Source organism: Notolepis coatsorum (assembly GCF_963971535.1).
Source record: "Notolepis coatsorum genome assembly, chromosome: 1".
Lineage (NCBI taxonomy): Eukaryota > Metazoa > Chordata > Actinopteri > Aulopiformes > Paralepididae > Notolepis > Notolepis coatsorum.
The window spans coordinates 84,533,147-84,556,885 of NC_140165.1; positions in this window are offsets into that span (position 1 = coordinate 84,533,147).

A 23,739-nucleotide genomic window follows, 5' to 3' on the forward strand; every position below is an offset into this window, starting at 1 on the left:
GACTTTACAATTATACCTATCCTGAACAAAAACCTGAAAAAGAAGAAAAAGAAAACAGCATAACTTTTGAAGTTAACAACATATAGAGACAAATTAAAACATTTACCCAAACAATATTGACCCAAGGAATTCAGTAATTTTTTTATTTTTAAGATTCAAACACATCTTGATTCTATTTCAGGACAAGAAAATGCATACATGTATTCTGGTAAAGCCCATGCACAGATACATAAAAGACAAACACATTCTGTTGAATAATATCATGTTATGTTTTGTCTCTGTGCTCACACTTAGTTCCTTGTAGAATCTCCGGCTGCCCAAACAGAACGGGGAGAGGCCAAAACCGTTTGTGGGGGGGAGATTCGGAAGGTACCAAGTGTGGTAGAGTACAGAGGGGAGGTTTCATAATAAAAATGGAAAAGACTTTAAAGTGCCCTAAACACGGTTTAGTGTTTTGTGATAGGCCGGTGTAAGGAGGTAAAACTGATGGAATTCACTTTGTGGTCCGAGAAGTAGGAATTTGAATACTGATGTTGAAATTAATATCAGAAAGATTAAGGAGACCATTTCTATAGTTCAATAAGGATAGTTTATTACAATATGGATGCTTCCAGTTAGTAGAAAAAAAAGAATACAAAGTAGAAAGTAGTACAAAAGTATTAAAGAGAAATGTGGTAAGGGTGAGGAGAAGAGGCAAGAGAGAGAACAAGTGAACATTAATTTATATCCTCTGAGGGACAGAGCAAGACATATTACATTTGGTACATATTCAAAACGTGATAATGTCATGATTATGCGTACGTGATATTTAGACTTATTCCATATAAGTACATCTCGGTAGAGCACTCTGCTTGGTACATAGTTACGTTTACATCAAACGGCCATAAGGGTGGGGGCCGTAACAGGCACAGACTGAAACCATGCTCCATTTTAAGGCCTTGAACACAATATACAGTATGAGAACATGATCACACATAGGACACACAAAATTCACATCCTAACAGCCGGTATCGAGCGATGTATCCATGTTGTACAGAATTGTTTAAGGTGTGAAATAATGTCTGCATTGCTTAATTGATTGTTGTTGAATTTGGTTTGTCTCTGTAGGAAAAGCTTCCAGAATAGACCACTGCACTTCCGCATTACATGGAGCTCATGGAGAGCGCATGCGCCGGTTGGGGAGTAGGTGCGGAAAAGTGACTATAGCTCGGTCGCGAAAGTGCCGATCGACTTGGGGTTGGTCTCTCCATGTTCAGGAGACTCGGGCGTATAAAAGAAAGTCTATTGGATCATGTCTCCAGCCCCCCCGACAGCCATAGCGGTACAACCACTTCCGTCAAGGCTCTAAATCAACATTCATTAATTTTATCCCCCGCGCTCTCCCATGAGCTGAAAATACCGGAAGTGTTGCACGGTGGTCTATAAAGCCTGGGGCAGAAGCTCCTCTCAGGGAGAAGTGAAGGAGAAGGAGAAGCAGGTTGGGAAGAGACACAGCCGTGCTTGAGCTAGTTCCCATAGCCAAGGGCCTAGTTTGTTGCATGATATTTTGTTAGTTTGAAGAGTTAAATAGTTGTATTTTTTGCTCTTATTTGCCAAAGCCATTTATTTTTTTATGGAATAGTTAAATAGTTGTGCTGCAGACCTTTATTCCCCACTGGTGAACAAAAGAAAAGGGAAGATAAAAACAAACCACCAGATGATGACTCTATTTTCCCACCACTTGACCACATCCTAACAAAGCCCTTATTGCACATTTGGCAGACAAAAGGTTTCACTCTGCAGTAGGGCTGTCACTACGGATTATTTTGTTATCGACTAATCTGTCGATTCTTTTAACGATTGATCTAAATGATTAATTTACCAGAAAAATCTAGGTCACATGGGTAGTTACCTCTTTGACACCACCTACTGAATACCCAGAGTAGGAGATGAGCCATGAAGTTTATTTATGTCTATAAATGCTGTGTAGTGTGGATGCCTACTGTACACGAGTAGGGTGAGTAACCTACATGCCATTACTGCTTTTTACCTATTGACTCATTATAGCTTATTTTATTATCTTGAAATAATATAACACCCGCCCGTTACTATGACATTGTTTATCATTACATACAATGTATCCAAGCCTGTAGCTAAATGCTGAACAGGGAAGAAATTTAACTTTTTAGCTTTAGATTTTAAAAACTACCAGCCCGAAAAAAATTTACCAGCTAAAAATTATAAATAGCTTTTTAGTATATCTCCATGAATTATTATATTTATTGTGCGTTATCTCTCCACTCCACGCTATGGTAGTGCTTGTGCCAGCACAGGAGATATGATTCAAATGTATTTTTTATATATAGGCTATAAATCAACATCTTCCTTTTGAATAAAATAGGCTCAGGAATCAAGGTTGTTAAAGCTAATTAGGCTAATCCATGTTAACACAATGGCCGCCAACAACGAGTTTACTCATTATTGGCCGCCAATCGAATAGCGCCAATAACGAGTTTACTCGTTTTTGGGATCGTTATTTCGTTTATTCGCTATATCTATTCATAATTCATAGCTACAGCCTCTGGTATACCCTCAGAGCCTGTCTGAGCTGGCAGAAGGTCAACACCACCCTCTACTGCCAGGTGGAGCTATTGCATCTCATTGAAAATGGGCTGGTGTGTTTTAGGAGGTGATCTGAGCCGGGCAGGCAGGGTTTAAATACGCAGGCGAGCCAGTTCTATACAACGATGGCATCGAACAGTAACTCCGCCCGCCCGTCATTGTGAAACGGTCGGTAGTGTGGTGTGGACCTCCACGAGCATTATTTGGAATTGCGATCAGATATAGGTAAGAACATCATATATAAATTTGATCGTTGATCTGACATTTATTTTTACCGTGTCACAGCTATCTGTGTGGACCGTGTATGGCTGTTTACCGTTGGCTGCGGTGGGGGGGGGGGGCAACCGCCCCGCTGCGACAGTCATTTCATGTATGGACGAGGAGACAAAATAATGATAATCTAGCGTTGATTTCAGGATGATTAGATAATCAGCCGAAAAATTATAAGGTGATGACTGGATTACAGTAAATGCCCTTTTCTCGCCTTTTTCCTGGAATTACTGAAAAACACCCAAACCATACTCTATTCAAAACGGTATAAAACGGAAATGTACAGATGAAAAAACAATCTGTCTTGGGCATGTTGACTAGAAGCAACTCACTGAGACTCAACGACGTTATTAGACCCATAGATATAATATAAGATATTTTAAGCACTCGCAAATGTCACAGTCTAAAACTATATCCATTGAATAAAGACCTGGCGATGAATGGGGTATCAGCGCCCCCCTGCTGCTGGCGGTCAATGTGTTAACACTTTCCGTGCCGGCCGTGTTTTCCTTTTTACCCCCTTGAATGCCGCCACCCACTTCAATGATAGCGCTCTCATATTTGTGAACGCATAATCTATGTCTTAAATTATGGCTATGTGTCTAATCTGGCCGTCACTTATCAATGACTTGTTTGCAGTCAACATTGCCGAAACGGATTTTTTTTTTTTTTTTTTGTTTTTTTTTTTTTTTTTAAATCGGTTCATTACGTTTTATACCATTTTGAAAATATAAAGATTCTGTGATAATCGCCCTTTACTGGAATATTCTGGAATACACAAAAAACGTCATTTTTCGGCCTATTTATGAATCGTTTTCAAATAAACGCTAGATTATCGATAGTATATGTGTACTTATGCACGCTAGAGTAGCGAGCTGAAAAATCGAATCTCATTTCCTGATCAGCACACACACACACACAGGGCAAACGCTGATATCTCTGAAAACAGCTCTGATTATCCCAAGACTGGTAAAATAGATTCCTTACCTCAGATCAGATGTTCTCCAAAAAGATTATTCCAATTCCTGATCGCCATTCCAAATATCGATCGCGTTTATTGATCCAACGCTGCATACTGGAAATATGTATTCCACGCTGTTCTGATGGTCCACAATGAGTCCGATGGGCTCGGATTACTTGCCTGAGAAGTAAAATGTGGATTCCGGATTTTCCTTTTCTCATCCATTTTCATTGAGTCCATTCCAAAAGGGTGCATTACCATCCGGGAGACGATAGGGGGCGGTATTTTCCCAATGGAGCTCAGAGAGAGTTTGCAGCACTGACGTGATACTAGATTGATGAAATATGAATTCAAATCGCTAATAAAAAAAAAACGCTATATCGCGTCGTTGGCAATAAGCGGTCGGCATGAACAAACGACATAGCGTCGTTGGCATTGAAAGTGTTAAGAGTAGCCTATAGTACATGTATAAACACACACACGAGAGAGGGAGAATAGCTTTTAGCAGACTTAATGATTTTGCTATATTTTTGCTAATGAAGTGAAAAATGTAGTATCATCAACTATCAAGTTCGTTTTTATAGTGTAACTTTTGGCTACTTCATTGATTCATCATCATTGAACGTACAGAGAGAGGGAGAGAGACATTTTTATAAACTATAAAAATGCATTACTGTTACAATCTTGTTGTAACTAAGAGATTACCTGAAAAGAAAGGATTTCTGGGCATGGATTACAACATACAGCTTTCTCTTGGGCATTCCTGGTTGTTAAAGGTGCTATAGATAACATTCAGCCACAAGGTGTTGCACTTAGAGCTGCCGCGGTATTGATTATTTCCTTACCGCACAAATTTGCAAAATATTTCCTACCGCCGCGGTTTTTACCGCACGCACACAAAAAATAAAAAAAAAAGTTTGAATGCATTTTTTTTTTAGTAGTAGTCTACTCTTTATAGCATATAGCCTGCCTCTAGTCTAAATGTCTATCTTTAGAGGATGACTTTGCAGCATGAATATTGTTTGGGATTCGGCAAGCACGCATTCGTTATTAAAAGTGAAACACGGATTCGAAGTCTCCCCTCTGGTCGTGCGCCGTTCACTAGGTGTCGCGGGCAGGAGTGGTAGCGGCGCGCCCGCCGGTTACCCCCCCGACCCTTTCTTCTTATTATTATTATAACGTTACTACTTATGATTACAAAGGCATTCGATTTGTGGCATTAACGTTAGTATAGTTACACGTTCGTATTTACCGGACCATAGCAAGGCAAGCGTTACTAAATTAATATCTAAGTTCCTTTCTTTGCTCAGAGCGTGCCGAGTTGTACCCATTCTGCGGTCTGTTAATAAAGTTTTCAATCAGACAAGTGTATAGAACGAAGGGCTTTTATTATAACATTTCGTTGCAGTAAAATCATTATGCCTCGTTCCCTGAGGAGCGACGGCAATCCACTCCGGTCTCCGGTGGGAGCTAACGTACTATTAGCCGTGTTGTGACTGAGCTCTGATCAATGGCTCATGGCTGAGATTCAGGAAGTAAAAGCACTTCGCGTATCTCTTCTGACCAATCTGTGGTCTGCAGTGTTTCATGTGACTTTTCTGGTACCCAATAGGGTCGCTTGGAATCTCGACAGAGAAGTAGGGTATATCTGCAGAGCCGCAAGCCCAACGAGAGCGTAATAATAATAATAATATAATAAAAAACAGCTGTGATGCCGGTATTCAGCCCAACGCTGCGGTGGGCATGATGTAACAGCGATACCGCGGTAATACCGATACCGCGGCAGCTCTAGTTGCACTAGAGGACCAGCATGTCATTTATCCAATCAGGTGCATTGGACACGCTACTATTTCCAAATCAAATGTATGTAATAGGTATGTTTCATAAGAGGGGGGGGGGGGGGGGGGTTTGATGCTTTGATCGTCATCAACGGCATACGTTGTGAAGTAACGTTACACACGCACACGTTGTGATCGAGGTGAAAACATGGTTGGATCAAAGCAGGATTGATGTCATATAGTCCTTACCTTCACTAGGAGGTACCCCAAAAAGAATATTCCAATTGTCTGATCGAGAGTCCCAGACTTGGTGTCGATCGTGTCACCAACATAATCCACCACAACAGATGCATCGGGGGCATTTGACGCTTCTCAATCCGATCGGGATAACCGCTCCACTCGCCTGACAAAGAAAAGTTAACCCAGAGTCCGTGTGCCTGTAATGAATAGAAATATCTAATAAAAGAAATAACGATGAAAACCCGACTATACTCGGGTCTGGCGCTGAACCTTTGGCGAGATAACCCGACTATACTTGGGTCTGGCACTGATTGAGTTAACCAATACTTTTTTGGGGTAAAAGCAATACTTTTATTCCACACCTTTCTAAAAGCTCTGTGGATGTATATATATTTTTTAATGATTATTCTACATACAAATTGTATCTATAGCCCCTTTAAACAAGGTAAATACTTCACCTACAAACATAATACTGTTCTGGGAGTCCATTATTGATGTAATTAAGAGTCGCTGAAAATAATACTTTCTTTCAACCTTGAGGTGAATGGAGCATGTCTGGAAGCAGAGGGGCCTTCTCTGGAGGGCTTAGACAAGCCTTCTCTTGAAGAGGCCAAGCCTTCTCTTGAAGAGGCCAAGCCTTCTCTGGAGGATAATGGGCCTTTTCTGAACAAATGTTGACAAATGTTTTCTAGAAGAGGACAAGTCTTTGCCAGACACTATATGGAGTCATCAGAGCTGTCCTCCGTTTGTATTTCAGACGAGAGGCTGGCTTGTTGAGGAGACCGCTCAGTTGCATGCTCAGGTTCGGAGTCAGATTCAGAGTCAGACTCAGCAGTCGCCATGTGTTTGCCACTTGAAGTCGTTGGTGAACTGCACTGAATGGCAGTTTTGGATTCAGCCGATTGTCCGTTTGTTATCATACAATCGGACTCATCAGAGGTGTCCTCGCTTTCGGTTGGAAGTCTCTTCTCTTGGCACTTGCGTACATTCTTTGCAAAATCGCCATTGTCACTCTCTGAGTCAGACTCGGGAAACGGATGACTCTGCGATACGTCTGACATGCCCTCGCCTTCTTCATCCTTACAATCGGACTTGGAGGGAGCTCTTCGGAAGCTTCTATGAAGCTTTTTGGAAAACCTTTTGGACACCGTTAAATAATTATATTTTGGTGAAGATGTTGAGTAATCAGAACTGTGTTCAGTTTCAGAGGTACTTAGCTCCCCATCACATTCAGGCTCAGTATCACATGAAGGAGTTATCTGTGGCCTCGGGTTCTGATCCCTGGTCTGAATGTTGTTGTTCTCCTCTGGGGCAGTAAAAATGGGACAGTGCGCATAATTGATGTTCTTCGCCTTTAGGAATCCGTCGAAAGAGTCGAACACCTCTATGTCAGAGGAGGGAGACGCCACTGCTAGTTTTGAGGTGGAGTCTTGCGCCTCACAAAGACGAAGAATGACTACATCGTCTTCTTGGTTTTCATTTCCAACATCCTGTGGCAGAACAGGGTCTCCATCTGTGGGTTCAAATGTCAGGTCTGACACGACCATCCAGTCGTCATCCTTCTCAGCTCTATATTGGAAGTCTTTGTCTCCCGTCACAGATGTCTCCTCATTTTGTGGAGATTTGTCCACCCTCAGTTCTCTGTGGTCTAGATCTATGGATTGTTCACGTTGCAGATCTTCATGTTCCAACCCTGGCTCTTTAAATGAAGCGTCAGTCTTCACCGCACTTTCACACTGTGAAGAGTCAAAGAGTGCATGTTTAGAAGATTCAGTACATTATAGGCTCATATCTCAGATTCATACGTCCCATGCATACTGATGTGGATACACCGATACTGATGCTGGTACTGAAGGTGATACCAGGCTAAAATACTGTAGGTACTGAGGGTGATACCAGGCTAAAATACTGTAGGTACTGAGGGTGATACCAGGCTAAAATACTGCAGGTACTGAGGGTGATACCAGGCAAAAATACTGCAGGTACTGAGGGTGATACCAGGCTAAAAGAATGCAGGGACTGAGGGTGATACCAGGCTAAAATACTGCAGGGACTGAGGTTGATACCAGGCTAAAATACTGCAGGGACTGAGGGTGATACCAGGCTTAGGGCTGACTTATTAAAAAAAAAAAAAAAAAATCATTTTTTTTTTACATTTTTTATAATCAAATTTTATTTTCATATTCGAATCCCATGCCCATCAAACGAAGCTTCGAAGTATTTAAGACAGCCCTAACCAGGCTAAAAGTAAATAGAGAATAGACTGATTTACCTTCAGTTAATAAATATAGAGAATAGCTACTGATGTTTATATGATATGGACCTATGACTGTCCATGTACACTGTTACTGTCTCTTCTATCCTCTGCTCTTTATCCTCTCCTCTTCGCATCCCTTCTTCTCCACTATATTACTAATAAAAGAGCATTTCTATTTCACAAACTGTATGGATCCATATCATAATAAACAATCTTATTGAACTTTAGAAATGGTCTCCTAATCATTCTGATATTAATTTCAATATTATTATTCAGATTTCTATTCTTAATACCTCGGATCTTGATTTACATCAAAACACATCATTACAGTGATATAACCACCTGCATAAACACTGGCTCAGGAGGTAGTAGAGCAGTCGTCTGGTAATCAGAAGGATCCTGGTTCGATTCCAGCTCCTCCTGGGAAGTGTGTCCAAGTGTCCTTGAGCAAGACACATAACCCCTAACTGCTCTCGATAAGTAGGTTGGCACCTTGCATGGTGTCAGTTTGTGGTGTTGGTTAAGTTGTCCCATCGTCTTGAAGCGCTTCCCACACTGGACACAGCAGTACGGTTTCTCTCCTGTGTGTGTCATGTGGTGTAGTTTAAGTTCTTTCTTCGTCTTGAAACTCTTCCCACACTGGACACAGCAGTACGGTTTCTCTCCTGTGTGTAACATGTGGTGTATTTTAAGATATACCTTTGTCTTGAAGCTCTTCCCACACTGGTCACAGCAGTAAGGTCTCTCTCCTGTGTGTGACATGTGGTGTAGTTTAAGTCCTCCGATCGTTGTGAAGCTCTTCTCACACTGATCACAGCAGTAAGGTTTCTCTCCTGTGTGTAACATGTGGTGTAGTTTAAGTTCTTCCATTGCCTTGAAGCTCTTCCCACACTGGTCACAGCAGTAAGGTTTCTCTCCTGTGTGTACCATGTGGTGTCTTACAAGAGTTGCCATTCTCTTGAAGCTCTTCCCACACTGGTCACAACAGTAAGGTCTCTCTCCTGTGTGTACAATGTGGTGTCTTAAAAGATCTTTCTTTGACTGGAAGCTCTTCTCACACTGGTCACAGGAGTTAGGGTTATCTTCTCTGTGTACCATGTGGTGTTCTTTAAGATTTGCCATTCTCTTGAAGGTCTTCCCACACTGGTCACAGCAGTAAGGTCTCTCTCCTGTGTGTACAATGTGGTGTCTTAAAAGATCTTTCTTTGTCTGGAAGCTCTTCTCACACTGGTCACAGGAGTAAGGGTTATCTTCTCTGTGTACCATGTGGTGTATTTTAAGTTCTGACTTTCTCTTGAAGCTCTCCCCACACTGGTCGCAGGAATGACGCCTCAATTCCTCCATGTCTCTATTGGTTGCCGGGCAGCAGGACAGGGGGTGGATCTGGGGAACAGAGAGAGAAAGAAACATTCAAATGAAGAGATAGGTTTGTAAACTGGCAGTGTAAGACTATGCATATTAGGGATGTCCCGATAAAAAAATGTTGCTCCCGATCCGATGATTTTGAGTATCTACCGATACCGATCTTTCCCGATCCGATCAAAAAAAATAAGAAATAATTTTTTTTTTTTTTATCCCAATTTCTCACATTACATTCACCCTGAATGTTGACGTTATCCAGGTGAAAAGTTAACTTCATTCAAGCGAGGCATTGCAATCCTTGACATAAATCATTTGATGTATAATTAAATCAAAGGAAATGCGTTTGTTTTGGCAAAATTCTTCTGCTCTGTGTGACAATAAATAAATGAATTTTTTTTAAATGTTGCCGATCCCGATCTTCGGAAAATCACGTGATCAGCCCCGATCCCGATCACGTGATCGGATCGGGACATCCCTAGCTATAAGTATAATAAATCGCAAATTACTTTGGGTATGCAATTGTCAGGTGTTTTATGCTAAATGTGGGGTATGCTTGGGGATATATAGAACGTTATACACGGTGTTATCTTCATTTTAAGGGTAAATAGGTTGTGCGGCTCCCTGTGCATTTTATTTTGTGGGACGGGGGAAAAGTGTCTCTTTAGATCAGGGGTGTCAAACTCATTTTCACAGAGGGCCACATCAGCATTATGGTTGCCCTCAAAGGGCCAAAGACCATATAAATGTTAATGTAATGTAAAATAAATGTAGCTACTCATTTACATATTGTTAAACATGTTGTTTCTGTATTTATTACTTATTCAAGTTATACATATTGCATATGCATTTGCATAGATGTAAAAATATATGTTAGCTTATGTTATTTTAACAAATAATTTTAGTTTATCAGAACCCCATATTACTCCCTCAATCAATGATCAAACCATTCAAGTAAATAACAAAGAAGAATATCATCAAATACAAGCTATGACATTAAGTTTGTTCAAAACCTTTTTGTCACAGTCAAGAGGGGCAGAACTAACAACTGTGAGCTGCAAAGAACACGTGGGACAGATGTAGCAGATGTTACAAAAACAAATGGCTGCACACAACCTTGCAGAGGCCATACATCCAACTAATGGAAGATAGTTTAATTAACTTTAATTAACAGATTGCAGAATGGGTACAGTACAGTACAGCTCAATACACACAATTGTTAAGGGGAAGGCGGTTAGGTGGCCGAGCGGAGATTGCGTTCGTCACCAGCCCCGGAGCTGTGAGCTGGATTCGCCTGTTCGAATCCAGCTCACAGCTCCGGGGTTGTCACCAGCTTGGCTGGCCGTCTGCACTAATACAATTGGCTGTATTAGAGGGTGGGAGAAGCTGGCGGGGTGGGTCCGGGTCGTTGTAAACAGCGACTCCTACAGTTCGGTCGGGGCGCCTGCTAAGCGCGGATAGGACTCGAGGGGGATAGTGTGGTCCTCCCACACGCTACGCCCTCTCGATGAGAATCCGCGCTGCCAGGTGAAAAGAAGCGGTGATTGGCTGGACGTGTGTCGGAGGAAGCACGTGGTAGCCTCCACTCTCCCAGATGATCTGACTGTGGGGGGTAAGTGCGCAGCGACCAGGAAGGGACTGGGAATTGGCATACGACTAACATTGGGATGGGAGAAAATCGGAGGAAAATGGAGGGGAAAAAAGACCAATAAAAAAAAAAAAAAAAATTGTTAAGGGGATGCAGACCAGAGAAAGACTTTCGACTTGTTTACATCAGGGTCCCCCATTTTCAATTCGTAATGAAATTGCTATTATGTGTCTGCATGAAGACACAACTGTAACTGTACTCAAAAATAACAAAATAAGGGTTGTCTCAGTTCACAACTATATTGGTCAAGTTTTGGGTGGGACTTGTTTGCGTCCCTACAGCTTCTTATTCAATTGAGCGAGATGCTCGGTTATGTCACACAGCCAGTTTGCATCTGACAGTTCAGACAATATTTCTTCAACCCTTTGTTACCTATTCCGCCTGAATCTTTTTTGTATTTTGGGCTGTAAAATTGTCAAAGAATGTCTGAGGAGTAAGTGCTTTTGGCTTTTTTCCTTTGTTACTTCATCAATACCTCAGATGTTCAACATACATGTATGTGTAAGAATGTGTAATAACTAAGGCTGTCAAAGTTAAAGCTTTATTAACGCATTAACCCACAATTCTTTTAACGCCGCTATTTTTTAACCCAAGATTAATGTTAAAAAAAAAAAAAAAAAACAGAGCTCTTCGGGGCCACATCAAACGACTTGGCGGGCCACATTTGGCCCGCGGGCCATGCGTTTGACACCTATGCTTTAGATAGTAAAGATTGCTGACCCCTGCCCTAGGGGAAATTCAGGTGTCAGAGCAGCATGGGGGGGGGGGTACAGGGTGGGGGATGCATAGATTCACAGTACAGTACAATATAGTAATATAAAATATAATAATTATAATTATAATAAATAATAATAAAGTAATATAAAAAGTAATAAATAAAGTAATATAAAATATAAAATAGTAATATAAAACTACAAACACAAGATAGACTCCGGCCGCCCGAGCCCTTTATTGTGGCTGCCGGTATAAAGGACCGGCCCAGGCGGTTTGTGGTGTGTCATACATGCAATTGCTATTCAAAGAAAGGAATAGAGCCTGGACTCTAGTCAGACGCTCTGGGGATTCATCCCATTGGTTATCTTTTAGACAGATTAGAAACAAATGTACATCATCTGTCAAAAATGCTAAATCAAGCTATTATTTAGAATTAATCACAAATTCATACTCAGACCCAACAACATTCTGGAAAGCAGTAAATTAGGGATGTTCGATATTGGCTTTTCTTACCGATATCCGATATACCAATATTGTCCAACTCTTAATTTACGATACAGATATCAATCTATACCGATATATGCAGGGTTTCCCCCCAAAATAACAGAATCATTTCAGGTAAACTAATTAACATTAAATATATCTTGTTGTTGAATTAACACAACATTATGCATACTTTTGACAATAAATAAAATAAGAATTTGTACTTACTTGCCTGGTAAATAAAGGTTAAATAAATGTAAAAAGAAATATATAATAATAATCTTTAAAAAAGAAATTTAAACAGATACCAATAATTATCGGTAGGCCGATAATATCGCGGACATCCCTACAGTAAATTCAAATAAAACCAAGGCTACCATTTCCCTGCCTACAGAGGTAAAATATAATGACTGTTTGATAACTGAAGGCAAAGAGATCTGCTTAGCCTTCAACAGCCATTTTGCTCAAGCTGGACATTTGTTTAATGAAGTAGACTGTGATTGTGAGCATGACTGTGAAGGGCCTTCTCCTGGTGACTGCTATGAGTAGAATGAAGGGCCTGCCACGACATTTATCTTTGAGCCTATTACTCCTAATGCAGTTTTTAATATGTTGGTGTCTATTGATACCAGAAAGTCGACTGGGGAGGACAACTTGGACCCTTACTTTCTTAAATTAGCTGCTCCAGTAATCACAGAGCAAATAACATACATTTGAATATCTCTATAGCAACAGGCACAGTTCCCAGTATTTGGAAAACAGCCCATGCCTCTCCTTTGCATAAAGGTGGAGACGGAACAGAACTGATCTGAACAATTATCGTCCAATTTCCAAGTTGTCCTGCTTAGCTAAAATCCTGGAATCACTAGTGAATAACCACCTCAAAACATTTCTCTCTAACCACTCTGTTCTAAGCCCCCATCAATCTGCTTTCAGAGCCAACCATAGTACAATCTCAGCTACCTAGTTATAAATTATATAGTTTCTGCATTGGACAAAAAGAAACATTGTGCCGCCCTATTTATAGATGTATCCAAAGCGTTTGATCATTCTCTTCTGTTGAATAGATTGTATAGTATTGGTTTTGATGAGATTGTTTGCAGTTGGTTCCGGAGCAATTTATCAGTAGGAAATCAATGTGTGAAAGTTGGCAAAACCCAGTCAGAATTATTACCCATTCAGTGTTTCCCCTACCATTGCCTTGAAGGGGCGGCCCGCCCCTCCTGAAAGCTTTTTATTTAAAAAAGAATGTTAAAGCTTGGTTTAATCCCAGTAACGTTAGCGAGCTCCAACTCCATAGTGAAGTTCGCAGATGACACGGTGGTGGTGGGGCTGATCTCGGACAACGACGAGAAGGCCTACCGGGAGGAGGTTGAGGTACTGGAACGTTGGTGCCAGGACAACAGCCTGCTCCTGAACATTGGTAAAACCAAGGAGCTGATCGTGGATTATAGGAGAGGACAGCAGGAGACACACACACCACTGATGATTAACGGGGCTACCGTGGACAGGGTGAGCAGCTTCAAGTACCTGGGGGTCCACATCTCAGAGGATCTGACATGGTCAACACACATAGACACAGTAGTAAAGAAAGCGAAGGAGCGCCTCTACCATGTGAGACAGTTAAGGAAGTTCAGAGTATCGGGGAAGATACTCCAGTCCTTCTACTCAGGAGCTGTAGAGAGCATCTTGACCGGAAACATCACTGCCTGGTATGGGAACAGCACGGCACAGGACAAGAAGGCCCTACAGAGAGTGGTGCGCTCAGCCGAGCGTACCACGGGTATTGCGCTACCTCCCCTGCAGGCTCTATACAACAAGAGGTGCAAATCCAGAGCCTGCAGGATAATGAAAGACCCCCACCACCCCAATAACAGCCTGTTCCAGCTGCTGAGGTCAGGCAGACGCCTGTGAACCCCAGCTACTAGGACGGAGAGGCTTAGGCTAAGCTTCTTCCCCCAGGCCATCAGAGCCTTGAACAATGAACATTGAGAGACACAGAAACTGAACTATCCACACACAAGCACACACAAGCACACACAAGACACGCACGCTGAGCACGCTCACACACTAGCAGCCACTTTAACACTCATGCCGCACACACGCACACTTATGGCCAGAGGAAAGGCCACTTTAAATTAGTAAAACAACAGGAACAGTGTATTGCACTACTAAAGCTACCTAGCATGTCCTATATGCTCTGTAAATACTATGTACAGATACCGAGATGGCACACCATGTTACCTGTTTATTGCACTGTTGTTTTTATTGGATTCTATTATATGTTGTACCACTGTATTTTTATTGGATTCTATTATATGTTGTACCACTGTATTGCACATCGTCGCGGGCAAGACCAGCCGCATTTCATTGTATACCTGTATGCCGTGACAATTAAAACTCTTGACTTGACTTGACTTGAGCTAGCTAAATGATACATAAATCGGTTTTCATATAAATGTACGACTTTAAAACGGTGATGCAGAAATAAGCTACCAAATACATTCCGAGACAACGGAGCACAATGCGCGCTTCGCAAGTCACTGACTAGCGTCGCGTGTAACTATTCTCAGTCTCTCTCTCCTTCAAGTAGCCAAACGTTACACTATAAAAACAAACTGGATAGTAGGGCTGGGCGATATATCGAGTATACTCGATGTATCGCGGCTTGTTCTACATGAGATGTAGTAAATTACTATATCGTGAACATTGAGTATCGAGTATCATGTCGCGGCTGAGATGAGACTTGAGGCTTTAGCGCAGAGCTTTCCTCTGATTTCATTATAGACACAGACCAGCGCGGACCTTATATGACATGCAATTGTAACTTCATTAGACACAGACCGGCGCGGACCTTCAATGACATGCAATTGTAATTTCATTAGACACAGACCAGCGCGAACCTTCAATGACATGCAATTTAATTGACGCGAGCAATGGGCTAACGTTAGCTGCTAACTAAGTTATCCCATAAGTAGGCTAAGCTAACTAGCATTAGCCGCTAACCCTGGAAACGCTCAAAGCGGACTCCACAACACCAGTTCCATTCGTGAGGAAAGGGGGTGGGTTATATTGACGAGGCTTGACAACAGAGGTTCAAAGATAACTTCATATTTATTGGTTATTCGTTTCTTTATATCGGGCATCCAGTTTCCATCTCCGTGTGTTCAACTGTTCATGTGTTGACGTTCGAGTGTGACATCATCGCCTACGGCAGCTTAGCAGCTCAAAGCGCAAAACCGGGGGGGGGGGGGGGGGGGGGGGGGGGGGGGTTGGCTCTCTCTCGCGCGCGCTCTCTCTATGTTCGATAGTTTAAAGTAGCCAACTGTTACAGTATAAATACTAACTGGATAGTTGATGATAAACATTTAATTTCATTATCTGAAATATTCTAAAATCATTAAGTCTGCTATAAGCCATTATCCCTTTGTGTGTGATTATTATTTTCTCACAGTAGTGTGTATATATATGTTTGTGTGTTTAGCTAAAGTGGATAAAAACCACAGTACTGTGCAAAAGTCTTAGGCACCCAAGAGTTTTTTTTATATAAATTGTCTTAGATGTCAAAAATTTTTATTTTTAATTAGTGTGTCAGTAGACTACTCTTAGTACATTTTCATTTAATTATTTTTTAAAGCATCTTCATGGTTTAATAATGCAAACATATGTTGCAGGGACTATTATAATCATCATATTGGCGTGACTGTATGCATCAAAGGGTTAAATCAAGCATTTTTAAGTGCTTTAGAGGAAATGTCAAAATATCGCGATATATATCGTGTATCGTGATATGGCCAAAAAATATCGCGATATCATTTAGAGGCCATATCGCCCAGCCCTACTGGATAGTTGACTTAAAGATATTCTAAAATACAGACTTTGTGTGTGTGTGTGTTTGGTTGCACGCGCGCATCCAAACTATGGTCTTTGGAAAGACTGGTGGTGGGCTGGTGTTCGACTCTGGAGGAGGTCTGGGGGGAGGGGGGGGGGATTTGGTTGGAGCCTATGGCGCCTATGGCTTCGGCTGGACCTTTCCCGGACCTTCCCTGGAGTTGGGGACTGGTCTCTTGGTGTGCTTTGGTGTATTTTTGTTGGTTTTCATAGTTGGGCTCCCTCCGTTCGCTGGCGTTTTGGGGTTCCTTGTAGGGATGGGCATTTTTAAGAAGAATCCAGATCGATTGATCGCATGCTATACTTGAGTGATCGTGTATTACTCGAAAAGGGGGGGGGGGGGAAACTCAACATAAAAAAAGAAATAAAAAAAATTCGATTTTTATTTTACTTTTGTTCATTCACGTATATGTTTAATTAAGGAAACCAACAAACAGTTATAATCTTACACATACATGTGAAACAAATTGGGAAATATATATATTTATATATTTTTTCCATAAAAATTATTAATCATTTAAGATCGATTTTTCTCATAGCTACGACTAATCGATTAATCGATTACTCACGCCCATCCCTAGTTCCTTGCGTGGGGGGCTCGCTGCGGCTTCTGCTGTGTTCCGGAGTGTCCCTAGGGTCCTGGTGTCGTCTCGGACCGTCCCAATCCTACGTGTCTTCTCATTTTGCCACTGTTGTGTCTGTCTGCTTGAGTGTTTGGAGTCGTGGCTCCTTTGGCGTGGCTGCGGGTCCTGGGGAGCGTGGCCCGTCATTCCTCTGTGTAGTTTGGGGGTGGGGGCATGGGGTTTGCTGGCGGGAGCGCCGGGACCGGGGGAGATGGGGTGGCATTCCCGTCGCCATGCATGACGGAGTAAGTGGCGTGCAGGCTGTTTGTGTTTTTCTTCGGTCATGACGTGCTTTATCGGGGAGTGTGTCTTGGATAGGGATGTGGTAGGGATCAAGTTCAAGTTCAAGTTCTTTAATAGTTGTCATACAGAAGTACAGAATACTTTCATACAAAATGCTTCTTACTGTTACGCTCCAGAGACTGTGCTAGACAAGATAGTATCAAATAACATAATAACATAATATAGCATGAATTTAGAAGAAGAAAATGAGGTCACAGTGTTCGGTATAGACATATGTACAATGTTCTGAGTTACCATATAATATACAATACACAATACTATGCAGTGTACTAATGTACAGTACTATCTAGTGCAAAGCAGAAATGGGATGAGGTACAATTTTAGGTACAATTTACAGTAAGGTGTACGAGTTGTAGTGCAATCCTTCATCCATAAATATAAAGTGTGGGGAGTGGGTGCTACAGTGTGTTTGTTTAAAGTGGGTGTGTGCTATAAGTGTGTGGAGTGGGTGCTACAGTGTGTTTGTTTAAAGTGAGTGTGTGCGTGTGGATGTGTGTGCTATGTGCGTTTGGTGGTTGTTGTGTAGTGTTCATTCATTGTTCGTTTAGCAGCCTGATGGCCTGGGGATAGAAGCTTCTTCTGAGTCTTTCTGTGCTCGCCTTGAGACTCCTGTATCGCTTGCCTGACCGCAGCAGTTCAAAGAGGCAGTTGTTCGGGTGACTGGAGTCTTTAATGATTCTCTTAGCCTTGCCCTTGCAACGCTTGTAGTAAATGTTCTGGAGGGTGGGGAGCCCCCCTCCAATTGTGCGTTCGGCTGAACGTGTCACTCTTTGTAGTTTGCTTTGGTCTTGTGCAGTGCTATTCCCAAACCAGGAGGTGATGTTGCCGGTCAAGATGCTCTCTATTGTACATGAGTAGAAGTTCTTAAGGATCTTCTGGCTGACTTGGAACTTCCTTAGGCGCCTGAGGAAGTAGAGGCGTTGTCGTGCCTTCTTCACAACACTGTTAATGTGTGTGGTCCATGTCAAGTCCTCGGATATGTAGGCTCCGAGGTACTTAAAGCTGTTGACTCTCTCAACCGGTGCCCCGTCGATGCTGAGGGGGCTGTAGTCCTTGACCCCCGACCTCCTGAAGTCCACAATCATCTCCTTTGTTTTGCTGACGTTCAGGGAGAGGCTGTTTTCCTGGCACCATCCCGCCAGGACCTTGACCTCTTCCAGGTAGGCCCTCTCGTCGTTGGCAGAGATCAGGCCCACCACCACTGTGTCGTCAGCAAATTTGACGATTGTATTGCTACTCCGCTGAGCCACACAGTCGTGTGTGTACAGGGAGTAGAGGAGGGGACTCAGAACACAGCCCTGGGGGGCCCCTATGTTGAGGGTGATGGATGAGGAGGTGCAGTTGCCTGCTCTCACCACCTGGGGTCTGCCAGTCAGGAAGTCCAAGACCCACTGGCAGAGGTCATAGCCCAAGCCCAGGTCCCTGAGCTTGGCTATGAGTATGGAGGGGACTATGGTATTGAATGCCGAGCTGTAGTCGATGAATAGCATTCTCACATAGTTCCCCTGCCTCTTGTCCAGGTGTGATGCTGCTGTGTGCAGCACATGGGATATGGCGTCCTCCGTGGACCTGTTGGGGCGGTATGCAAATTGCAGGGGGTCCATGTTGATGGGGAGGGAGGAGCAGATGTAGCCCTTTACTAGCTTCTCAAAGCACTTCATGGCTATGGAGGTGAGAGCTACAGGGCGGTAGTCGTTGAGGCAAGCAGGCTTGGATTTTTTGGGTACAGGGATAATAGTGGACTTCTTCAGGCAGGTGGGGATGACAGCCTGTTCTAAGGACAGGTTAAATATGTCAGTGAATACTGGGGCCAGTTGGTCGGCACAGACTTTTAGGACGCGGCCGGGGATGCCGTCTGGACCTGCTGCCTTCCTGATATTCACTTTTTTAAAGGTCCGCCTCACCTCATGCTCTGTTACCCTGAACACTGCGCCTCCATCAGCAGCCGACCCCCCCCCCCCCATTGCCGAGGCTTGTGAGCTGGTGTTGTTATTACCAGCATCAAACCTCGCATAGAAGGTATAGAGGTCATTTGCTAAGGAGATGTCACTGTTCAGTTTGAGGGAGGCGCCTTTGTAGTCTGTCATCGTTTTGAGCCCCTGCCACATAGCTCTAGAGTCAGCTTGTTCAAACTGGAGTTCAATTTTATCCCTGTAGCGCCGTTTGGCCTCTGACACTGTCCTCCTTACGTTGTATCGCGCCACCTTGTGGTCATTCATGTTGCCTGCTACTAGGCCGTCGTTGTATGCTTTGGTGCGCTCTCTCAGAGCTTCACGGACGGATTTGTCTACCCAGGGTTTTTGATTTGGGTAAACTTTCATTTTGGTAGTGGGGATTGTTTCTTTCACCCTAGTACAAACATAGTCCAGCACTGTCTCCGTGTAGACATTAATGTTATCTGTGTCGCGGAACACATTCCAGTCTGTGTAGTGAAACACTGACCGGATCGTATCCTCTGACGTCAGATCCCATTTCTGCACCTCTCGCGAGACTACGGGAGTACTTTTAATTCTCTGTTTATACTTTGGTGAAAGAAAAATGGACGCGTGATCTGATTTACCAAAGCCACTATCAGAATGAGCCTTGTAGCCACCTTTAAATTGCGTGTAACAGTGATCTAGGATGTTACCGCCTCTGGTGTTGCAAGTCACATGCTGATAGAAGTCAGGCAATACCTTTCTCAGATTGGCGCTATTGAAATCTCCCAGTACTAAAATGGCGGCGTTAACGTTCGCCACTTGTATTTTATTTACCTCGTCGTGTAGTCTGGAGAGCGCAACCTTGTTGCTGGCTTGCGGTGGAATATACACTCCGATCAGGACGATCGCCGTTAACTCCCTCGGGAGGAAGAAAGGACGACACTTGATGGTTATATATTCCAGTTCTGGGGAGCAGTGGTTGGATAATTCCTTCACGTTAGTTGGATCGCTCCAATTTTTGTTAAACATGAAGGCAATACCTCCTCCACGTTGTTTACCGGACTCTGATGACCGATCCTTGCGATGGATAAAGAAGTGATCCGCTGGTTGAATTGCGTGATCTGGAACCTCCGGTGTGAGCCATGTTTCGGTGAAGCAGAGGACATTGCAGTCCCTAACGTCTCTTTGATATTGAATCCTTGCTCGGATGTCATCCAGTTTATTGTCAATTGATTGTACATTGGCTAGCAATATACTGGGCAGTGGTGTACGGTGGCGTCTGGATCTCAGCCTGTTTCGGATCCCAGCCCTCTTTCCTCGTCGTCTTTTCCTGGGCTCTGGGAACAAAGGATCTGGTCCTAATCTCCGGAGAATTTCTTCAGGCCATTGATGCGGTTCGGAAAGCTGATCCAGTGAGTAATCCAGTTGGTAAGTTTCCCGTAATCCAATGTCTATGAGTGACTGACGGTCATATACATTAAATGCACCAACAGTTGGTACGAACAAAACTCTAAAAACTATAAATATTAACAAAAGTAAACACAGTCTCGACGGAGCGAACAGAACGGCAGCCGGTCGGAGCAGCGCCATCTCATTGATGTGTGGTGTGTTTGGGGGACTGGCTGTTGCTGGGGGTTCACATGCCTTCGAGCAACATTGTACTATTGTACTTATTTTATGCCTATTCTTATGTCTGCACGTTTACGTTGCACTACTTTTATTGTCTTTTATACCTATTCTTATGTCTGCAATTTATGCATTGTTTTTATTCTGTCAATTGTGTGCTGATTTTATGCCTATGTTAATTGGTTCCTAATTGCTATGGGGCACTCTGGGATGTGGTCCATGTGTGAAAAGTGCTATATAGATAGTTATTAATATTTATTATATTGTAAAAATGTATGCATTGAAATGTCTGTAAAGTCTCGACGACATTGAAAATGAGGGTGACCTCAATTGTCTTTGAGAATAAATAAAGGTTTGGATTTATACAGGAGTTCTCTGAACTGATCTCACTATACGGTTACTATACAATAAGGTGATCCTAAACGGAGACCTGAATATTCACTTTAATAAAAAAGCAGACAAAACTATAGAGCTTACAAATCTACTGGATAGCTTTGATCTAACACACAGCATATAACAAATGCAACTCACCGGCATGGAAATACATTAGATTTAGTGATAACAACTGGGCTAAGCATAAAACATTTCTCAATAACTAAATTACCTCTCTCCAACCATCACGGATTCACGGCATCCTCTTTGATGCTCAAATAACCTTTACTAAAACTAAAAACGAATTCATAGTTCAAAAGAGGCTCCTAAATGACAAAGCTGAATCAAAGTTCACCGATCTTATCAGACTATATGAACCACACAAACATGACAGCTCTCTAAACGAAATGGTAGAAAATCTCAATGAACTATAAATGTGTCAGCAAAGAAAAAAGGAAATGTTGTGCAGCTGAGAGAAAATGTAGGAAAACAAAACCACCATCTGCTGTGATATCTACAAAGATGCTTTAACTGCCTATAACAAAACTATCCGCCTAGCCAGGAAAGACTACTTAATTATAATAATAATTAAAATAATAATTTAATTATTACAGAAAACGCTGGAAATTCCAGAATCCTTTTTCCCCACTATCGATCCACTGCTCAACACTGACCCCACTACTCCTCTGCAGCTGCAGTCCTCAACAGTTAAATGTGAAGAACAATTTTTTTAACAACAAAATAACATCAGAGCCAGCATTACTCATGATGGTAATAGAGCTGATTACAGCAAACCATGCAATGTGACCATGAGAAGATTCACATGCATCACATTAGATGAGCTAATTGCAAAACTGTCTCAGAATGTAACTCCTCCACCTCAGACATTGATCCCGTAGTAAGTGTACTATGTATGTAGTGAAGATGTCTGTTCTCTCAGTAAGTGTACTATGTGTACAGATGTAGTGACGATGTCTGTTCTCTCAGTAAGTGTACTTCTATGTGTACAGATGTAGTGACGATGTCTGTTCTCTCAGTAAGTGTACTACAGATGTAGTGAAGATGTCTGTTCGCTCAGTAAGTGTACAATGCGTACAGATGTCTGTTCTCTCAGTAAGTGTACTATGTGTACAGATGTAGTGAAGATGTCTGTTCTCTCAGTAAGTGTACTATGTGTACAGATGTAGTGAAGATGTCTGTTCTCTCAGTAAGTGTACTACAGATGTAGTGAAGATGTCTGTTCGCTCAGTAAGTGTACAATGCGTACAGATGTCTGTTCTCTCAGTAAGTGTACTATGTGTACAGATGTAGTGAAGATGTCTGTTCTCTCAGTTCTCCTCTCTGGTAAACAAGAATACCCTGAAGACTGGAACACTAATTCAAGGGTACTACGACTATGCTTGCACCTCATGGTACCAAAGCACCTCAAAGGCACTAAAAACAAGATTACAAACATCACAAAACAAACTGGTCAGACTACTGCTTGACCTTACTCCTAGAACCCACCTCACCCCTGCCCATTTTGACAACCTAGGATGGCTTAGAGTAGACAACAGAGTACAGCTACTTGCAATGGGCCTAGTCTACAAGACTAGTCTAGAGCAGTGTTTCTCAACTGGTGGGTCACGGGGCCATTTTGAGTGGGTCGCGGATGTGTGTGTATTTTTTTTTTTTTATATATAATAATTTTTTTGCATTACCTATCTTTGTGAAAGTGGCTTCTCAGCTCTGGTCCAGCTGAAGACAAAGCAGAGAAACAGATTGGACATTGAGCATGCATGCCCTCAGAGTTGCTTTGTCTACCATCACCCTAGCCCCTTACGTGACTGCGATCTGCAAGCCAGGGGCTTTTTGTATCTGCAGTCACTCTCAGCTATGCCGCTACCAGGCAGCCGCGCATGCGCTGTGACACCAATGGCGGAAATACACGGCTCGCTCTGTAATTTGTTTTGTAACAATGATTTAAAAGGTTTATTAGCAACTCAGAGCTTTCAGACCCCAGCGTTTCGCTGTGTTAAACCCATATTGTACGCTGGGTATCTTTGAAATTCATATCCGATATATTTTTGACCCACCCCCAGCTCAAAAGCAGCGCTTGGTGGTACTTAATATGAGCCTGGTAGCGGCATAGCGGAGAGTGACTGCGGATACAAAAAGCCCCTGGCTTGCAGATCGCAGTCACGTAAGGGGCTACCATCACCCCAGACTTTGAGCAAACAACATCCCCAGTTATCCCATTAGTTCCCTGGGATGTTAAGCTAAGAAGTCTGCTAAGAAGCATATATTATTTATTATTATTTTATTTCATTGTTTTTATCCCTAGTTGCACTTTTGTTGCAACCCCAGTTATCCCATTAGTTCCCCCAAACTATAAGTCTGTTATGTTAAGCTAAGAAGTCTGCTAAGAAGCATAATATATTTATTATTATTATTATTTAATTTCATTGGGTTTTTAGCCCTAGTTGCACTTTTTGTGTTTATTTCATGTTTTTAACAGTGCATGAAAGATTGTGTATTACTGCAAAAAATATATATATTTGAAATAAATCATAGCGGTTAAAAAATTTGGGTTGCGACTTAATGACTAAGGAAAATGTTGGGTCCCAAGGCTAGACCAGTTGAGAACCACTGATCTAGACTAGAGTACACTAAGGGCCCTTTCTCACTCACTGCTCTGTGTCGAATCAGACCCGG